General features: G+C 44.9%; 1 protein-coding gene across 2 annotated transcripts in view; it reads right to left on the reverse strand.

Moving 5' to 3' along the window:
* The window catches only part of LOC138665387 (uncharacterized), a 139167-nt gene that overhangs the window by 70552 nt on the left and 48498 nt on the right, over window positions 1–20117 (reverse strand). The window contains exon 3 of one of the 2 annotated variants that reach the window (XM_069752812.1): window positions 5869–5973. The exons of the other annotated variant lie outside the window; for it this stretch is intronic. The gene's annotated coding sequence lies outside the window, so the exon portion shown is untranslated. The remainder of the gene's footprint in view (window positions 1–5868; window positions 5974–20117) is intronic. 2 annotated transcript variants of the gene reach the window in all.

Consider the following 20117-nt stretch of genomic DNA (forward strand, 5'->3'; position numbering starts at 1 on the left):
ATCACCCCTATGGCCTTAAAAAAGGGATACCAAAGGGGCAATACATGAGAGTGAGGAGGAATTGTTCCTCTGATGCGTCTTTTTATGCTGAGTCACGTGAACTGAGGGACAGGTTTTTGGATAAAGGATACCCTAGAAACATTCTTCAGAGCACTTTTAAACAGGTGGAGGCAACCCCTAGGTCTAGCCTATTCCAGCAAAGGGATAGAGGTGACTCGGAGGCCCTGGTCAGACTTATTGGGGGTTTTGATGACTGCTCCCAGGAAGTGAGAAATATTATCAACAAATATTGGGGTATATTGCTTGCCGACACGGACATCAGGGAGTATTTGTCAGAAACACCTATGATCACGTATAGGAGAGGGAGATCTATAAAGGATCAACTTGTGCATAGCACCTTTATTCCCCCTATAAAGAAAGGTACATGGCTAGAAAGAAGGCAAGTGGGTACATTTCGATGTGGTGGCTGCTCTTTCTGTGGCTATTTGGCCACTGGGAAGTTTTTTTCAAGTGCAAGTAGAGGACAGAATTTTGAAAGTAGACACTTTGCCAATTGTAAAACCAGCGGGGTGATCTACTTGTTCAGTTGCACGTGTCCAGTTAACTATGTTGGGAAGACGAGGAGAGAGCTGCGCAGGAGAATTGGTGATCATGTGGGTGATATAAAACATGCTAGGGACACACCGATTTCTCGACATATACGATCTGTACATGGGGGTGATCTGAGATCTTTTTCCTTTTGTGCTGTGGAGGTAGTGACCCCCTCTATACGAGGAGGTGATTGGGACCATAGAATCTTGCAAAAAGAACTGAAATGGATCCATAGACTGGACACGGTCTCACCGAAGGGTCTAAATGAACAAATGAACTTTGGCTGCTACCTATGACTCGTTACATATGAAGGTTGAGAGATATGTGGTAATTGAAAAACCTGTCATATCGACCCTAATGGGTCATTTATCTACTATCGGTCCAAATTTTGGACAATTAACTTGTTGTTACCTGTCAAATTTGTGACAGATGTTATTTGTGTCTTAAAAAGTGTATTAAGGACTATATTATTCTTTACCTGTTACCTCTGCCTTCTCTCATGTAGGTATGTGAATTAGGATGTATCATTTATGAAGAAATATGTTATAGTACGGGCGCTATTGTATTGCTTCTAATATTAAACTTGTGTGCTTTATATTTTACTTCAGAACCTGGTGAACGGAAGTCCCCATATGTGGGCACATAGGCGCTACCGCAATTGGCCGGTGCCGCACTATATTCTGGGATTATGCAAGAATATAAGAACTTCCATACTTTATAGCGCGTGCGCTAATGGAACCGGCTGATATTCTATAACTGAGGGGCGCAGGCGCAGCTCGGGATGGGTTGGCGCCTGCGCACTATCGCCTTGATTTGTGGCGTTGTGATGTGTGGCCGGAATGTCCATGCGTGGTCCTGGGCGACTTGGCGCCTGCGCATCGTTGGCGGAGATGCGCTTTTGTGTGACGCCGGATCGCCCTGAATGTGCGGCGTTCTGGTCTTCTGTGGCGGTGAGACGCCTATTGATGTGCGCATGCGCCATTTTGGATTGGTCGGCGCCTGCGCTGTGTCGTCCTGCTGTAGCGACGGCGCGCCTTCTGATGACGCCAACGCGTCTTTGAACACTTAGGTAATGGACCATTGAGATAGAAGCGCCGGAAATGGGATAAGCGCTCCAGGTTCTCAGGTGTTTGGTGTGCAGAGGTAATGGGGAGTCTATTTAATACACGAGGTTTAGCACTTGTGTGTGGGCGCTACTGAGATAAGGGGATTGGCCCGGTGGTGCAGCTATCTACCATGCCAACATGCTGATATTTTATGCAAGCTAAGTAACCCTTTGTTATCTGGATGTACTCCTGATGAACCCCTTTTCATTAGAAGGGGAGAAACGCGTTGAGTAGAAAAGGGATATGTATATTAACTTCTGTGTTAAATAGGAGGTGATTTATGGATCTGGTTAGCACATGTGTCATAACAAACAAGTATATGGGGGGACGACATGTGGCTACTCTGTACTGATTATCTATTGAGAGCTGCAGTTTGATCGCTATTATGACGGTATGGGATATGTCTGACATTACAGCAAATACATCTTCCCTATTGTCATCATAACATCTGGTGACCGTAATACATATATAGCTAGGCCAAGATCACATGTGTATGTTTTAGTCTCTTTGTGACATCCCTACCTGTTGTTTATATCGTCTTGCCTAAATAATAATTTTGATGTATATATACATTAAGTAAGGGACACAGACTACCAAGTCAGGTGAGACCCTTAGATCTAGTTAGATATTTTACTGACTTTTTCATGTCCTTCCAAGCTATCCATATTTAATTATTGTCTGAGTGGGATTTTCTCTCCTGACCCTACTTAGGGCATAAAAGGGATAGCAGGGCTAGTCGACGAGGAGCGGGGGCGCCACGGCGCAGGATAATAGGGTGCCAACCTCCGCTGACAGGTAGGGAGTATTGAGAAAGCATAGGGCTTGGCACCACCCGGCCTTTTCTATAGTACGCTTGCATCTACTTGGTGATGGTGTTGTCAAGTGCACATTTACGATTTTAATATATATCAATAAAGGATAGATTTTTAGGATATTTTTCTTTTCTTTGGGGATTTTTTCTGTGAGTCTAGTTTGATTTACCCCAAGTGTATACTTTTTGACTGTGAGAGATTTGCATGCTATAGCGCTATAGAGTGCTCCTTTATTTGTTGGTTTGTGCTTCTATGATGACAGGAGGAACTTGAGAATTTCTCATTGTGATATGTGGTGAACTCACTGAGTTTGAACGGTGGTGACCTTATCACTGACATTTTCCCATGGTGCTGAGGTCACCGCAGTTCAGCCCAGCTGGGAACACAGCCTCACTGACTGGCGGTAACCATGATGATGTTACCGCTGGTCAATGATGCTGCACCCGCAGCAGCTCATTCACCAGTGGTTTGTATCCTGGACGGTCGCATCTTGGCACCATTCAGGTTAAAAACTATTCATCCCCCAGATATAGATTACGTCAGTGGAATTAGGCATCAGGTGAATATAACTTTGTTTGCTATTTTTAAATAAACATGGAAAACTGTGTTTTGTTTTATTTCTAATAAAAGACTTTATTCTGGCTGCGTCTGTATTTACCATATAACTATAGGATTAGTAATGGATGTGTGTCTTGTAAATGCCCACGGATTAGTAATGGAGAGGCATTTTGGCACTTTGCCCGGCTCTTCCCACTTGCCCTGCAGTGGTCGTAAGTGGGGTTCATATTTGTGGTGTTGATGTCACCTTTGTATTGTCAGGTGCCAGAATTGGCGCATCTAATTGATGCACCTTTTCTGAGTGGCTGTGGGCTGCTATTTTTAAGGCTGGGGGTCGATATCCATGGCCCTTTACCAGCCTGAGAAAGCCTGCCCACAGCTGTCTGCTTTAGCAAGGCTGGTTGTCAAAAATGGGGGGACCCCATGCCGCTTTTTAAATTATTTATTTAAATAATTAAAAATACGGCGTAGGGACCCCTCTATTCTTGGTAACCAGCCTTGCTGAAGCTGACAGCTGAGGGTTGCAGCCCCCAGCTGTGAGTTTTGCCTGGCTGGTTATAGAAAATACAGGGGAACCCATGCTATGGAAATTTGGTTAGGATAAATCTATCCCAATTAGACTGAGTATTTTGAGCAATCAAAAAATGAAACTGTACACCGTGGTGACAGAATAACATCCCATCAAATACTGATGGGTTATTGTACAAACATGGTTTTATAATTGCATATAGAAAGGGGGTGGTTAGGGGTGGTTAGTTAATTACCATATTGTCAAGCTTCTCTGTTATTGGTTATATATATATGGAATATTGTGATTAATGCACATATGAATGCTGATTAAGCAACTAAAGTGTAACTGTCGCCTTTTCTGCATCTAGGACACAGTTGAGACGTCTATTCATCACTTAGTACATCTGGTGTTGTTCCGCTTTTTGCCTGGAAAGCCCCAAACAGTCTATCTGGCTTATATCAGTTTATGTCAGCCTTTTTAACCTCTTAATAACAGCCAATACGTCTTTTAACTGACCTGACATTTAACAGAATAGCCTCCCCATACAGGTAACAGTACAGCATCTGTCGGTTGTGCACTATAGCTGACAACTTTCTGCATCAGCCACAATCAGTGTTTGCACCATCCAAATCTGTTTAACCCCTTAGATGCTGCTGTAAATAGTGACCCCATCATTATATATGGTTAACAGAGTGTGGGGGCTTCCTCTTTATCCCAATTGGTGCCCTCAGATCATGATTGTGTGGTCCTGATGTTTGCCGTGGCAATTCATGACCAAATAGCGGCCTTAGAGTCTGACGGCTGTTGTAACCTGTTCAGAAGTTAGAGGCACTTAGGTTGTAAAAATACACATTTTCATTTCTGTCATACCACTTTGCATTAATTCCTGTAAAGCACCTGAAGGGTTAATAAACTACCTGACTGCAGTTTTCGATATGTCAGGGGGTGCTCTTTTTAAAATGGTATCACGTTTGTGGGTTTCCCAATATATGAGACCCCTAAAGTCACTTCAAACATGGATAAGTGCGCAAAAAAATAAATTTAGTAAATTTCCTTGAAAAAAATGAAAAATTGCTGCTACATTTTTAAGCCTCCTAAAATGCTAAGAAAAGAAAATAATATTTTACAAATTATGCTGATGTAAAGCCGACATGTGGGAAATGTTATTTATTAATGGTTTGCTGTGGTATGATCATCTGGATTAAAGGGATAATCATTCAAATTTAGAAAATTGCTAATTTTTTAACATTTTTCTCAAATTTTTGATATTTTTTATAAATAAACACAAAACATATTGACCTAAATTTAACATAATCAGAAAGTATAATGTGTCACGAGAAAAGAATCTCAAAATCACTGGGATTTGTTGAAGCGTTCCAGAGTTATTACCACATAAAGTGACACTGGTCAGATTTCAAAAATTTGGCTCCGTCACTAAGGGGGTAAGCAATTGATTATAGTGTATATATTAGCAGTGAGTATATATGTGTATATATATGTGAGTACTATATGAAATATATATATTTCCATCACACCCATGCCGGGTATTTTATTTATTTAATTATAGCGCAGGCAGCTTGTAAGGAATACTCCCATCAGCCACTCCTGCTGTCACTGTTATTAGCGGCAGCAGGTGTCGGATGATGGTGAAAAAATAGTCAAAAAAGCCGCCACCTACTGTCATTGTTCTCACTTGAATACAACTCTCATCATTCTCCCCTGCTAGTGCTGATCACCGGAAGAGCAGAGGAGAATGATGAGAGTCGTCTTCAGCACTCAGCGCCGGGAAACAACGCTTACTGTACCACTTCTTCCCTGGTGCCCCTTGTGTGGTACTGATGAGGCACACAGGCGGCACATGCTTGCCACATGTGTGCCACACATATTACATACACGGACACATGGACACTGACGTCTCCGGTATCGATTTGACATTAGCACAAGCACCATGGTAAAATTTCCCACAGTGCATGGGCTAATGTCAGACAGGTGAAGTGAGTTTATTGGCTGTGAACTCCCAGAGAGTGGCTGTGAACTCTACAGAGAGTGCTGTAAGAAAAAAGTGTGGTAGAAAAAGGTACAAAAACAACTGGGATAACCACAGCCTTGAAAGAATTGTTAAGAAAAGGCCATTCAAAAATCTGGGTGAGATTCACAAGGAGTGGACTGCTGCTGGAGTCATTGCTGCAAGAGCCACCACATACAGACATATCCAGGACATGGGCTACAAGTGTCGCATTCCTTGTTTCAAGTCACTCATGACCAATAAACAACACCAGAAGCGTCTTACCTGGGCCAAGGAGAAAAAGAACTGGACTATTGTTCAGTTGTCCAAGGTGTTGTTTTCCGATGAAAGTAAATTTTGCTTTTCATTTGGAAATCAAAGTCTTAGAGACTGGAGGAAGAGTGGAGAGACACACAATATAAGCTACTTGAGGTCTACTGTGAAGTTTCCACAATCAGTGAAGGTTTGGGGACCCATGTCATCTGCTGGTGTAGGTCCACTGTGTTTTATCAAGACTAAAGTTAGTGCAGCCATCTACCAGGAAATTTTAGAGCACTTCATGCATCCCTCTGCGTTTTGGAGATGGAAATTTCATTCTCCAGCAGGACTTGGCACATGTCCACACTGCCAAAAGTATCAATACCTGGTTTAAAAACAACAGTATCACTGTGCTTGATTGGCCAGCAAACTTACCTGACCTTAACTCCGTAGAGAATCTATGGAGTATTGTCAAAAGGAAGATGAGAGACACCAGACCCAACAATGCAGACGAGCTGAAGGCTGCTATCAAAGCAACCTGGGCTTTTCTAACACTTCAGCAGTGCCACAGGCTGATCGCCTCCATGCCATGCTGCATTGATGCAGTAACTGATGCAAAAGGAGCCCCAACTAAGTATTGAGTGCGTTTATTAAACATACATTTTAGTAGGCCAACATTTCGGATTTTAAAATAATTTTTGAGGCTTGTGTTATAAAGTATTCTAATTTACTGAGATAATGACTTTTGGGGTTTCATTGGCTGTAAGCCATAATCATCAACATTAACAGAAATAAACACTTGAAATAGATCACTCTGTTTGTAATGACTCTATGTAATATAGTAGATGGTGGCCCAATTCTAACGCCTCGGATATTCTAGAATATGTACTGTATGTAGTTTATTTATTAATAAATGCAATGAATACACATGATTTTCCGGGTAAAATATATACATTATCATTAAATTTTATTGCTCATAGAACTTAATACAGCTGAACGAAATTATTAAACAGATCATCAAAATATATAAGCCATTACATGAATATCTAACTGTATTTAAATAAATCATTGGACGAAAGAAGTATATCAACACTATAATATATTTGTGCATGGCACTGTGACTGACAGAACCTGTTCAGTAAACAGTATTGAACTATGTGGCACTGTGACTGACAGAACTTGTGCAGTAAACGTGCCTGAACTACGTGGCACTGTGACTGACAGAACTTGTGCAGTAAACGTGCCTGAACTACGTGGCACTGTGACTGACAGAACTTGTTCAGTAAACATAAAAAGAACAGATACCACTGATACATATCCTAGAAAAAAGTACCGGGATAATATCCCATATTAATTTGGACACTATAATAGTCACCAGGACACTCCAAAACTACTAATCCTACAACAACCAAGGAGTAAAAAGTCCCATACACAAGTATAAAACAATGAATAATAATTTTATTAAACATGTAAAGTACATACAGACTAACAATACAAAGTCCAGAAAATGGTGCGTGTACAGAAAAACACTAACACTGTAGTAACACTAGGGGTATAACAAGCGGATAACCTAAGGCTAGGCGTAATGTGGCATATACCAAAAAAGTGATAAGTGCAGTATAAGGTGCCAAGGTATATGTAACTATAACCCTCATCTACATATGCTTACTATCCCATATAGGGTTAAACGGTAAACAAATAGGGAAGGTACACCGCTAGTCTTACCCGTATTCATGTGCCAGTGTGTGTCGCCAGCAGCCCCTATACCCCTAGTGTTACTACAGTGTTAGTGTTTTTCTGTACACGCACCATTTTCTGGACTTTGTATTGTTAGTCTGTATGTACTTTACATGTTTAATAAAATTATTATTCGTTGTTCAGTAAACATGACTGAACTACGTGGCACTGTGACTGACAGAACTGTGCCTGTCAATGATTGCTCGCGGGCAGTTGACGCGACCAATCAGCGACGTGGGATTTCCGTTACAGACAAACACATAGAATTTGACGATTATATAGTAGATGAGTTTAACTTTTTGTGTTGAAGTGTTGAAATGAATAAACTTTTTGATGATATTCTAATTTTGTGAGAAGTGGATCGCCTCCACGTAAGGGCAATGGGGTACTCGGTACCGGGTCCTTCAGTTCCCTCAGCGAGGATGTCACGTGGCCCAACCCGGACCGTGGCCCTATGAGGGGTGCCCAATAAAAGGCAGAGTTCGTAGATAACGGTAGTGTTTGTGACGCCACCTGTGGTATTCGGTCAGAGTGACCGACGCTGCTTAGGGGTCCGCTAGGGTGATGGAATGGCAGCTAGATGGTATACGTTCCCACAGGTGAAGTATATCCCCAGGGCTTCCTAAAAGTGTAGATGATGATGGTGGATGGTGCAAGGCGTGGTGAATAACGAGGACACAATGGGTGCAGTCTCTTTACCTTTACTGAAGGCTTCAACATCCACAGTCCAGAGTGCCGGATGACAGGGTAGGCAGAGTCCGGCCGGTCTGATAGCAATTCCAGAGTCCCCTTATCCAGGTGGAAATCAGTAGCCTTCCCCTTGCGCACAGTAACGTAGTAGGACCCTACTTGCATTAGCTACGATAAGGTCCTCACTGTTGTTACTTCTCTCTCTCTGTCCCCCAGATGGATAGGACAAACCCGTATGATGGTGGTGGCCTGAGGCTATTTTATAGGGACCCTAGTGACGCCCCTCCTCCGCGATTGCCACCGTGTCTGCTTAGGTGTTTAGGTCGGACAGCCAACTTGGAATCGACTGCCCTGCCGGTCTCTGAAGTAAAGCATAGAGTCTATTACTCCCTCGGTGTTCCGGCCACCGGATCTGCGCTTCAGATGGAGGCAGCCTGCTTCTATCTGGTCTCCCACTGATGTTTCACTCCTGTTGCTATGACTTCTGTGCTCACTCACTACGGCACACTTCCTTTCGTGTCCTTTCTTAGGAGGCTCCCGCATGGGTTGCAGGTGCAGCTCCGTGTCCTTCTTTCCCACTGAGCCGCTGATGTTCTTCCTTTTCCCTCTGTCCGCCTGACAGGTATTCCCTGGGCCAAGCCCAGTCTGCTTCTATCCCACTCCTTCTCCTTCCGACTCCTGACTCTCCCTTCAACTAACTGACTTCCTAACCAACCCACCAGTTTTACCCTATGTGAGGAGTGGCCTAGTAGATAGAACCCTTAGCTTCCCCTGGTGGACCGGCGTGTGAAGTGTGTGTGTGGCTGTGATACCTGGCAGGGTGAACTCCTTTGGTGCCATCAGACGTAACATCACTCCTCCTGGTGGAAGAACGACATTACTGCAGCGACCAGGACTCTGGGGCGCTGCAGAAGCACCTGTATATATGTGCGTGTCACTGACATCTATAAATGTACCTATTCTCTGTGGATTTACTTTATGTGATCTGTCCATTATTTCCTGTCAGGTCCTGTGCACGGCAGATGAATTGCCGGCTTTTCATCTATCACGTGGCGTGGGTCAGAATGGCATGCAGGCATCTTCTCCATGCTGTTCCCATTTAGTTTTAGCTCTATTACAACCATTTCAGATTTTTTTCCAATGCCCCCAGACCTGTTTTATGGGTCTAGTAGAAAAATATTCAGCTTTCCCATTGACTTGAATTGGATCCGTTATTCCATACAAATACATGGATATTAGAAAGTATTTGTGCCGATTTTCCCAATTACGAATAGTTCAATATTCACTCATTACTACCACTCGAGTGTTTCTTTAGCAGTATGCTTTGGGTCATTGACTTGTTGGATGGTGAACCTCCAACCAGTCTCAAGTCACTGACAGACTAAAACAGGTTTTGCTCAAAAATATCTAAGCTTTTCGCACCATCCATCCTCCCCTCAACTGGGAACATTTTCCCTGTATCTGCTTCTGAAAAACATCCACACAGTATAATGCTGCCACCACCATGTTTCACTTTGGGGATTGTGTTCTTGGGATTTGAGCTGTGTTGGTTTGGTGCCAGACATAGAGTTTATCTTAATGGTCAAAAAGTTCAATTTTGGTCTCATCTGACCACAGCACTTTCCTACATACAAGCTCCTCATCCTGCTAATACCCAAATACTGAGCCACTGCTGCCGTATGTGCCCCTATTACAGCACTTACTATGTGGTACTATGTGTGCTCTATATGGCGTTGGCGGTAATATCAATGTTGGTCTCTGTATAGAGATTGTTTTCAACAACAGCGCGGTCATCTGCTTAGGTTCTCCTACATCCACTCTTACGGTGAATCAAACATTTTGCCCTCCCTAACCAAAACCCTAGCTACGCCTCTGGTTATGGCTGTTTGACTGCGCCCTTAATGGGGTTGTCTGATCTTTCTGTATAATTTGTGTGTGTACCTGGGTGCAGAATGCTGACAGTTTGTGGTATACATTCTGCATGGTGTGCTAGGTATCGCACTTAGTCATTTGAGCAGCTCTCTTCTAATGCTGGAGTAGCTGCTCACTCACCGACTAGAGTTTTTATATCAGGCAGAGACTGTTCGTAATGTCTCAACAGACATCATGACCCCAGTCTCTTCCAGACACTCTCCGTGCCTCCTGCTGCAGCCTCCCCGTGCAGCAGACAGTGCCAGGCAGCAGGGGAATGACTCAGGTGATTGGACTAACAGGAAAGAAAAGGCTTTTACATAGGTGAGTATAACGTGCTGTGTGCATCCATCCTTCCCTCATCCATCCATCCCTCATCCATCTATGCCTACTCATCCATCTCTCATCCATCTATGCCTACCCATCTATCCATCTATTCATCTCTCATGCATCCATCCATCCCTCCCTCCTCCATTCATCCATTACTCATCCATCCCTCCCTCATCCGTCCATCCATCCCTCATCCATTTCTCCCTCATCCCTCTCATTCATCTATCTAGCCTAGAGTTTCTGAGTCATGCACAGTGTGACATGGAAGTGGCTGTTGGCAAAGTCTTAGGAATGTCAGAGCGAGGCTCCATACACTTTGTCAGATTTGCTGGACTACGTCAGTCTGGGTGGACTATGTCTGACCTGCGTGGGATTTAAAAAAAAAATAAAGTGGTGAATGAGGGAGTGTTTATTACAATAAGGTATTTTTTGTGTGTGTATTTCCTTTTTATTACTGGGCTAGCAAAGGGGGTGTCTGATAGACACCTCTCCACTACTAAATCCAGGGCTGCATGCCAGGTGACACTACACAGCTGACATCAACCCAACTATCATTATCACGATTGCCACATTACCAGGGCAATCAGGAAGAGCCAAGACTAAGCATCAAAATGGGAGCATCTAATGGGGCAGCATCATGCTTGTATTTTTAGGTTAGGAAGGGGCCAATATCCAAGGACCTTCACAGCCGGATATCAGATCACAGCTGTCTGCTTTACCTTAGCTGGCTATCAAAAATAGGAGGGACTCCACATAATTTTTTTCTATTTATTTATTTAATAGAAATCTGGACAATAGGCACCACATGCTAGGTAATAAAGGGTGCAATTTTATAATGTCTTGTGCCATTGTGAAGTTATATATCTTCCGGATACGTACTGTATTATCTATCTCTCTGCATCATTATCTTTGCACATCTTTAAAGGGAACCTGTCACCAGAAAAATGCTATTAACTTGCAGATAAGGGGGTTAATCTGCAGGTTAAAAGCGTTTCTAACTTGCCTGGAACCTGCACATAGACAGAAGCTGAAGGGTGAAAATTAATTTTATTCTCACCACAGTATTCCGATTTCAGTCCGGGGTGGGGGGGGCAGTGCTGGTGCTGGTTCAGTCACCGCTCTGAGAATACAGAGAATATCGGCTCTGCATTGCGGCTGGCTGTCAGTTAATACCCGGGCGCAGTTGCAGGCAGAGCTCTGTTCAATCCAGACAAGTGGCTGAGCCGGCACTGCCCCTGTGACTGAAACCGGAATGCTGGGGGGGAAATAAAATATATTTTCTTCCTGCAGTGTTTGGCTAAGTGCGGGCGCCGATTAGGTTAGTAACGCTAATAACCTGCAAATTAACCACATATAGTAATATAATTAATAGTGCTTTTTCTTGTGACAGGTTCACTTTAACACATAAAAATCAGTAATTTCTTGAATGCATTTTATTACGGTACAGGCAATGGAGAAGTGAATGGAGAAAGGATGAAGGAACCAAGTGTAGGTGGTTTACTTGTCAATGCATTTCGAAATATACATACTTCCTCTTCAGGATAACCACAATAAAACTACATTCAGCAGAAACCGGTATAAATATACACAACATTTGAGAAAAAAGGTGACAGACGGGGTCAGGAGAATCATACGACCATAGAGTGACATTTCTCCCGAGGTCAGCAGTTACAGATCACATGTTGCAATTGAAACAAACATTAATTGCACAAACAAAATTCAGAAGTGGTAATAGTCTAACAGATAATAAATGGCCCGTTTTAATCATATATCTCATTCATACGCAGTATATAGCAGCCACGCAGTATATAACACAGGCGACGTAGTATATAACACAGCCCAAACAGTATATAACACTGGCCACGTAATATATAGCACAGCCCACGCAGTATATAATACAGCCCACCTACTGTATATAACACAGCTCACGCAGTATATAGCAGCCATGTAGTATATAACACAGGCGATGTAGTATATAACACAAGCCACGCAGTATATAACACTGGCCACGTAATATATAGCACAGCCCACGCAGTATATAACACAGCCCACATAGTATCTAACACTGGCCAGGTAGTATATAGCAGCCACACGGTATATAACACAGCCCACGTAGTATATAGCAGTGTGGGCACCATATCCCTGTAAAAAAAATAATAAAAATAAAAAATAGTTACGGTATATACTCACCCTCCGGCGTCCAGCGAAGCTCTGCCTATGCGTGCACGGCTGCCGCCATCTTCCATTCCCAGGATGCATTACGAAATTACCCAGATGACTTAGCGGTCTCGCGAGACCGCTAAGTCTTCTGGGTAATTTCGCAATGCATCTCTAGGAATGGAAGCTGGCGGCAGGCGCGCGCGGCTCGGCGGACTGCGGAAGGTCAGAATAGCAGGTTTTTTTTTTTTAATTATTTTTAACATTACAATTGTGTTGGGGACACACAGGGTTAATAGCAGCGTTAACAGAGTGCGTTACCCGTGGCATAACGCAGTCCGTTAACGCTGGCATTAACCCTGCGTGAGCGCTGAGTGGAGGGGAGAATGGAGCGGGCGCAGGGCACTGACTGGACGGAATTAGTGAGGGACTAATTCTCGGCCGGGCTGTGGCCGTCGCCAGGACAGGCAGCTGGCGAGACCAATCAGCGACGCGGGATTTCCGGGACAGACAGACAGACAGACAGACGGAAGTACCCCTTAGACAATGACATAGTAGATATTCAATAAAGTTTATACATTTTAGTTTTTGGTTCTCGTGTACAATTTTTTATATGATGCAATACTTACACTCTTGCACACACACACATCACTTTAGACAGAGGTTCTGCAGCAGCTGAAGTGTATTATGTGGTATATATCTAGATATACACATCACTGTAGACTTTTCACCTCACAGTACTCATATGTCAGGGGTGCTGTATGGACATGTGATGCCTTTTCACCACTGTGGATGTGATGTGGGGACATGTGAAGCTCTATAACAACTGTGAATGTGATGTGGAGACATGTGACACTCTATCACCACTGTGGATGTGATGTGGAGACATGTGACACTCTATCACCACTGTGGATGTGATGTGGAGACATGTGACACTCTATCACCACTGTGGATGTGATGTGGAGACATGTGACACTCTATCACCACTGTGGATGTGATGTGGGGAAATGTGAAGCTGTATCACCACTGTGGATGTGATGTGGGGAAATGTGAAGCTCTATCACCACTGAGGATGTGATGTGTGGACATGTGATGCTCTATCACCACTGTTGATGTGATGTGGAGACATGTGAAGCTCTATCACCACTGTGGATGTGATGTGGGGACATGTGAAGCTCTATCACCACTGTAGATGTGATGTGGGGACATGTGAAGCTCTATCACCACTGTGGATGTGTTGTGGGGACATGTGATTCTCTATCACCACTGTGAATGTGATGTGGGGACGCGTGAAGCTCTATCACCACTGTGGATGTGATGTGAAGACATGTGAAGCTCTATCACCACTGTGGATGTGATGTGGAGACATGTGACGCTCTATCACCACTGTGGATGTGATGTGGAGACATGAGAAGCTCTATCACCACTGTGGATGTGATGTGGAGACATGTGAAGCTCTATCACCACTGTGGATGTGATGTGGGGACATGTGATGCTCTATCACCACTGTTGATGTGATGTGGGGACATGTGAAGCTCTATCACAACTGTGGATGTAATGTGGAGACATGTGACGCTCTGTCACCACTGTGAATGTGATGTGGAGACATGAGAAGCTCTGTCACCACTGTGGATGTGATGTGGGGACATGTGAAGCTCAGTCACAAATGTGGATGTAATGTGGAGACATGTGAAGCTCTATCACCACTGTGGATGTGGTGTGAAAATATGTGAAGTTCTATCGCCACTGTGGATGTGATGTGGAGACATGTGAAGCTCTATCACCACTGTGGATGTGATGTGGGGAAATGTGAAGCTGTATCACCACTGTGGATGTGATGTGGGGAAATGTGAAGCTCTATCACCACTGTTGATGTGATGTGGAGACATGTGAAGCTCTATCACCACTGTGGATGTGATGTGGAGGCATATGAAGCTCTATCACCACTGTGGATGTGATGTGGGGACATGTGAAGCTCTATCACCACTGTTGATGTGATGTGGAGACATGATAAGCTCTATCACCACTGTAGATGTGATGTGGGGACATGTGAAGCTCTATCACCACTGTGGATGTGTTGTGGGGACATGTGATTCTCTATCACCACTGTGAATGTGATGTGGGGACGCGTGAAGCTCTATCACCACTGTGAATGTGATGTGGAGACATGGGAAGCTCTATCACCACTGTGGATGTGATGTGGAGACATGAGAAGCTCTATCACCACTGTGGATGTGATGTGGAGACATGTGAAGCTTTATCACCACTGTGGATGTGATTTGGGGACATGTGATGCTCTATCACCACTGTGGATGTGATGTGAGGACATGTGAAGCTCTGTCACCACTGTGGACGTGATGTGGGGACATGGGACATGTGAAGCTCTATCACCATTGTGGATGTGATGTGGAGACATGTGAAGCTCTATCACTACTGTGGATGTGATGTGGAAACATGTGAAGCTCTATCACCACTGTGAATGTGATGTGGAAACATGTGAAGCTCTATCACCACTGTGGATGTGATGTGGGGACATGTGAAGCTCTGTCACCACTGTGGATGTGATGTGGAGACATGTGAAGCTCTGTCACCACTGTGGATGTGATGTGGAGACATGTGAAGCTCTATCAGCACTGTGGATGTGATGTGGGGACCTGTGAAGCTCTATCACCACTGTGGATGTGATGTGGAGACATGTGAAGCTCTATCACCACTGTGGATGTGATGTGGGGACCTATGAAGCTCTATAAACCACTGAGGATGTGATGTGGGGACGCGTGAAGCTCTATTACCACTGTGGATGTGATGTGGGGACATGTGAAGCTCGATCACCAATGTGGATGTGATGTGGAGACATGTGAAGCTTTATCACCACTGTGGATGTGATGTGGAGACATGTGAAGCTTTATCACCACTGTGGATGTGATGTGGAGACATGTGAAGCTCTGACACCACTGTGGATGTGATGTGCAGATATATGAATCTCTGTTACCACTGTGGATGTGATGCAGGGACATGTGAAGCTTTATCACCACTGTGGATGTGATTTGGGGACATGTGATGCTCTATCACCACTGTGGATGTGATGTGGGGACATGTGAGGCTCTATCACCACTGTTGATGTGATGTGGGGACATGTGAAGCTCTGTCACCACTGTGGACGTGATGTGGGGACATGTGAAGCTCCCTCACCACCGTGGATGTGATGTGGAGACATGTGAAGCTCTATCACCACTGTGGATGTGATGTGGGGACATGTGAAGCTCTATCACCACTGTAGATGTGATGTGGGGACATGTGAGGCTCTATCACCACTGTGGATGTGATGTGGGGACAAGTGAGGCTCTATCACCAATGTGGATGTGATGTGGAGACATGTGAAGCTCTATCACCACTCTGGATGTGATGTGGAGACATGTGAAGCTTTATCACCACTGTGGATGTGATGTGGAGACATGTGAAGCTCTGACACCACTGTGGATGTGATGTGCAGATATATGAATCTCTGTTACCACTGTGGATGTGATGTAGGGACATGTGAAGCTTTATCACCACTGTGGATGTGATTTGGGGACATGTGATGCTCTATCACCACTGTGGATGTGATGTGGGGACATGTGAGGCTCTATCACCACTGTGGATGTGATGTGAGGACATGTGAAGCTCTGTCACCACTGTGGACGTGATGTGGGGACATGTGAAGCTCCATCACCATTGTGGATGTGATGTGGAGACATGTGAAGCTCCATCACCACTGTGGATGTGATGTGGAGACATGTGAAGCTCTATCAGTACTGTGGATGTGATGTGGAGACATGTGAAGCTCTATCACCACTGTGGATGAGATGTGGGGACATGTGAAGCTCTATCACCACTGTGGATGTGATGTGGAGACATGTGAAGCTCTATCAGCACTGTGGATGTGATGTGGGGACCTGTGAAGCTCTATCACCACTGAGGATGTGATGTGGGGACGCGTGAAGCTCTATTACCACTGTGGATGTGATGTGGGGACATGTGAAGCTCTATCACCAATGTGGATGTGATGTGGAGACATGTGAAGCTTTATCACCACTGTGGATGTGATGTGGAGACATGTGAAGCTTTATCACCACTGTGGATGTGATGTGGAGACATGTGAAGCTCCGACACCACTGTGGATGTGATGTGCAGATATATGAATCTCTGTTACCACTGTGGATGTGATGTAGGGACATGTGAAGCTTTATCACCACTGTGGAAGTGATTTGGGGACATGTGATGCTCTATCACCACTGTGGATGTGATGTGGGGACATGTGAGGCTCTATCACCACTGTGGATGTGATGTGGGGTCATGTGAAGCTCTGTCACCACTGTGGATGTGATGTGGGGACATGTGAAGCTCCATCACCACCGTGGATGTTATGTGGAGACATGTGAAGCTCTATCACCACTGTAGATGTGATGTGGGGACATGTGAAGCTCTATCACCACTGTGGATGTAATGTGGGGACATGTGAGGCTCTATCACCACTGTGGATGTGATGTGGGGACATGTGAAGCTCTATCACCACTGAGGATGTGATGTGGGGACGCGTGAAGCTCTATTACCACTGTGGATGTGATGTGGGGACATGTGAAGCTCTATCACCAATGTGGATGTGATGTGGAGACATGTGAAGCTCTATCACCATTGTGGATGTGATGTGGGGACATGTGAAGCTTTATCACCACTGTGACTGTGATGTGGGGACATGTGAAGCTCTGACACCACTGTAGATGTGATGTGCAGATATATGAATCTCTGTTACCACTGTGGATGTGATGTAGGGACATGTGAAGCTTTATCACCACTGTGGATGTGATTTGGGGACATGTGAAGCTCTATCACCACTGAGGATGTGATGTGGGGACGCGTGAAGCTCTATCACCACTGTGGATGTGATGTGGGGACATGTGAAGCTCTATCACCACTGAGGATGTGATGTGGAGACATGTGAAGCTCTATCACCACTGAGGATGTGATGTGGGGACGCGTGAAGCTCTATCACCACTGTGGATGTGATGTGGGGACATGTGAAGCTCTATCACCACTGTGGATGTGATGTGGGGACATGTGAAGCTCTCACCAATGTGGATGTGATGTGGAGACATGTGAAGCTCTATCACCACTGTGGATGTGATGTGGAGACATGTGAAGCTCTATCACCACTGTGGATGTGATGTGGAGACATGTGAAGCTCTATCACCACTGTGGATGTGATGTGGGGACATGTGAAGCTCTCACCAATGTGGATGTGATGTGGAGACATGTGAAGCTCTATCACCACTGTGGATGTGATGTGGAGACATGTGAAGCTCTATCACCACTGTGGATGTGATGTGGAGACATGTGACGCTCTATCACCACTGTGGATGTGATGTGGAGACATGTGAAGCTTTATCACCACTGTCGATGTGACGTAGGGACATGTGAAGCTTTATCACCACTGTCGATGTGATGTGGAGACATGTGATGCGCTATCACCACTGTGGATGTGATGTGGAGACATGTGAAGCTCTATCACCACTGTGGATGTGATGTGGGGACATGTGAGGCTCTATTACCAATGTGGATGTGATGTGGGGACCTGTGAAGCTCTATCACCACTGTGGATGTGATGTGGGGACATGTGAGGCTCTATCACCACTGAGGATGTGATGTGGGGACATGTGAAGCTCTATCACTATTGTGGATGTGATGTGGGGACATGTGAAGCTCTATCACCACTGTGAATGTGATGTGGGGACCTGTGAAGCTCTATCACCACTGTGGATGTGATGTGGAGACATGTGAAGCTCTATCACCACTGTGAATGTGATGTGGGGACCTGTGAAGCTCTATCACCACTGTGGATGTGATGTGGAAACATGTGAAGCTCTATCACCACTGTGGATGTGATGTGGAAACATGTGAAGCTCTATCACCACTGTGGATGTGATGTAGGGACATGTGAAGCTCTATAACCACTGTGGATGTAATGTGGAGACATATGAAGATGTATTACCACTGTGGATGTGATGCAGGGACAAGTGACGCTCTATCACCACTGTGGATGTGAGGTGGAGACATGTGAAGCACTATCACCACTGTGGATGTGATGTGGGAATTTGAATTTGACATGTGAAGCTCTGACACCACTGTGGATGTGATGTGCAGATATATGAATCTCTGTTACCACTGTGGATGTGATGTAGGGACATGTGAAGCTCTATCACCACTGTGGGTGTGATGTGGGGACATGTGAAGCTCTATCACCACTGTGGATGTGATATGGAGACATGTGATGCGCTATCACCACTGTGGATGTGATGTGGAGACATGTGAAGCTTTATCACCACTCTGGATGTGATGTGGGGACCTGTGAAGCTCCGACACCACTGTGGATGTGATGTGGGGACATGTGAAGCTCTATCACCACTGTGGATGTGATGTGGGGACCTGTGAAGCTCTATCACCACTGAGGATGTGATGTGGAGACACGGGAAGCTCTATCACCACTGTGGATGTGATGTGGAGACATGTGAAGCTTTATCACCACTGTGGATGTGATGTGGAGACATGTGAAGCTCTGACACCACTGTGGATGTGATGTGCAGATATATGAATCTCTGTTACCACTGTGGATGTGATGTAGGGACATGTGAAGCTTTATCACCACTGTGGATGTGATTTGGGGACATGTGATGCTCTATCACCAATGTGGATGTGATGTGGGGAAATGTGAGGCTCTATCACCACTCTGGATGTGATGTGAGGACATGTGAAGCTCTGTCACCACTGTGGACGTGATGTGGGGACATGTGAAGCTCTATCACTACTGTGGATGTGATGTGGAGACATGTGAAGCTCTATCACCACTGTGGATGTGATGTGGGGATATGTGAAGCTCTATCACCACTGTGGATGTGATGTGGAGACATGTGAAGCTCTATCGCCACTGTGGATGTGATGTGGAGACATGTGAAGCTCTATCACCACTGAGGATGTGATGTGGGGACGCGTGAAGCTCTATTACCACTGTGGATGTGATGTGGAGACATGTGAAGCTCTATCACCACTGTGGATGTGATGTGGGGACATGTGAAGCTCTGTCACTACTGTGGATGTGATGTGGAGACATGTGAAGCTCTATCACCACTGTGGATGTGATGTGGAGACGCGTGAAGCTCTATTACCACTGTGGATGTGATGTGGGGACATGTGAAGCTCTATCACCAATGTGGATGTGATGTGGAGACATGTGAAGCTCTATCACCACTGTGGATGTGATGTGGAGACATGTGAAGCTTTATCACCACCGTGGATGTGATGTGGAGACATGTGAAGCTCTATCACCACTGTGGATGTGATGTGGGGACCTGTGAAGCTCTATCACCACTGCGGATGTGATGTGGGGACGCGTGAAGCTCTATTACCACTGTGGATGT

The sequence above is a fragment of the Ranitomeya imitator genome, chromosome 2 (assembly GCF_032444005.1).
Source record: "Ranitomeya imitator isolate aRanImi1 chromosome 2, aRanImi1.pri, whole genome shotgun sequence".
Lineage (NCBI taxonomy): Eukaryota > Metazoa > Chordata > Amphibia > Anura > Dendrobatidae > Ranitomeya > Ranitomeya imitator.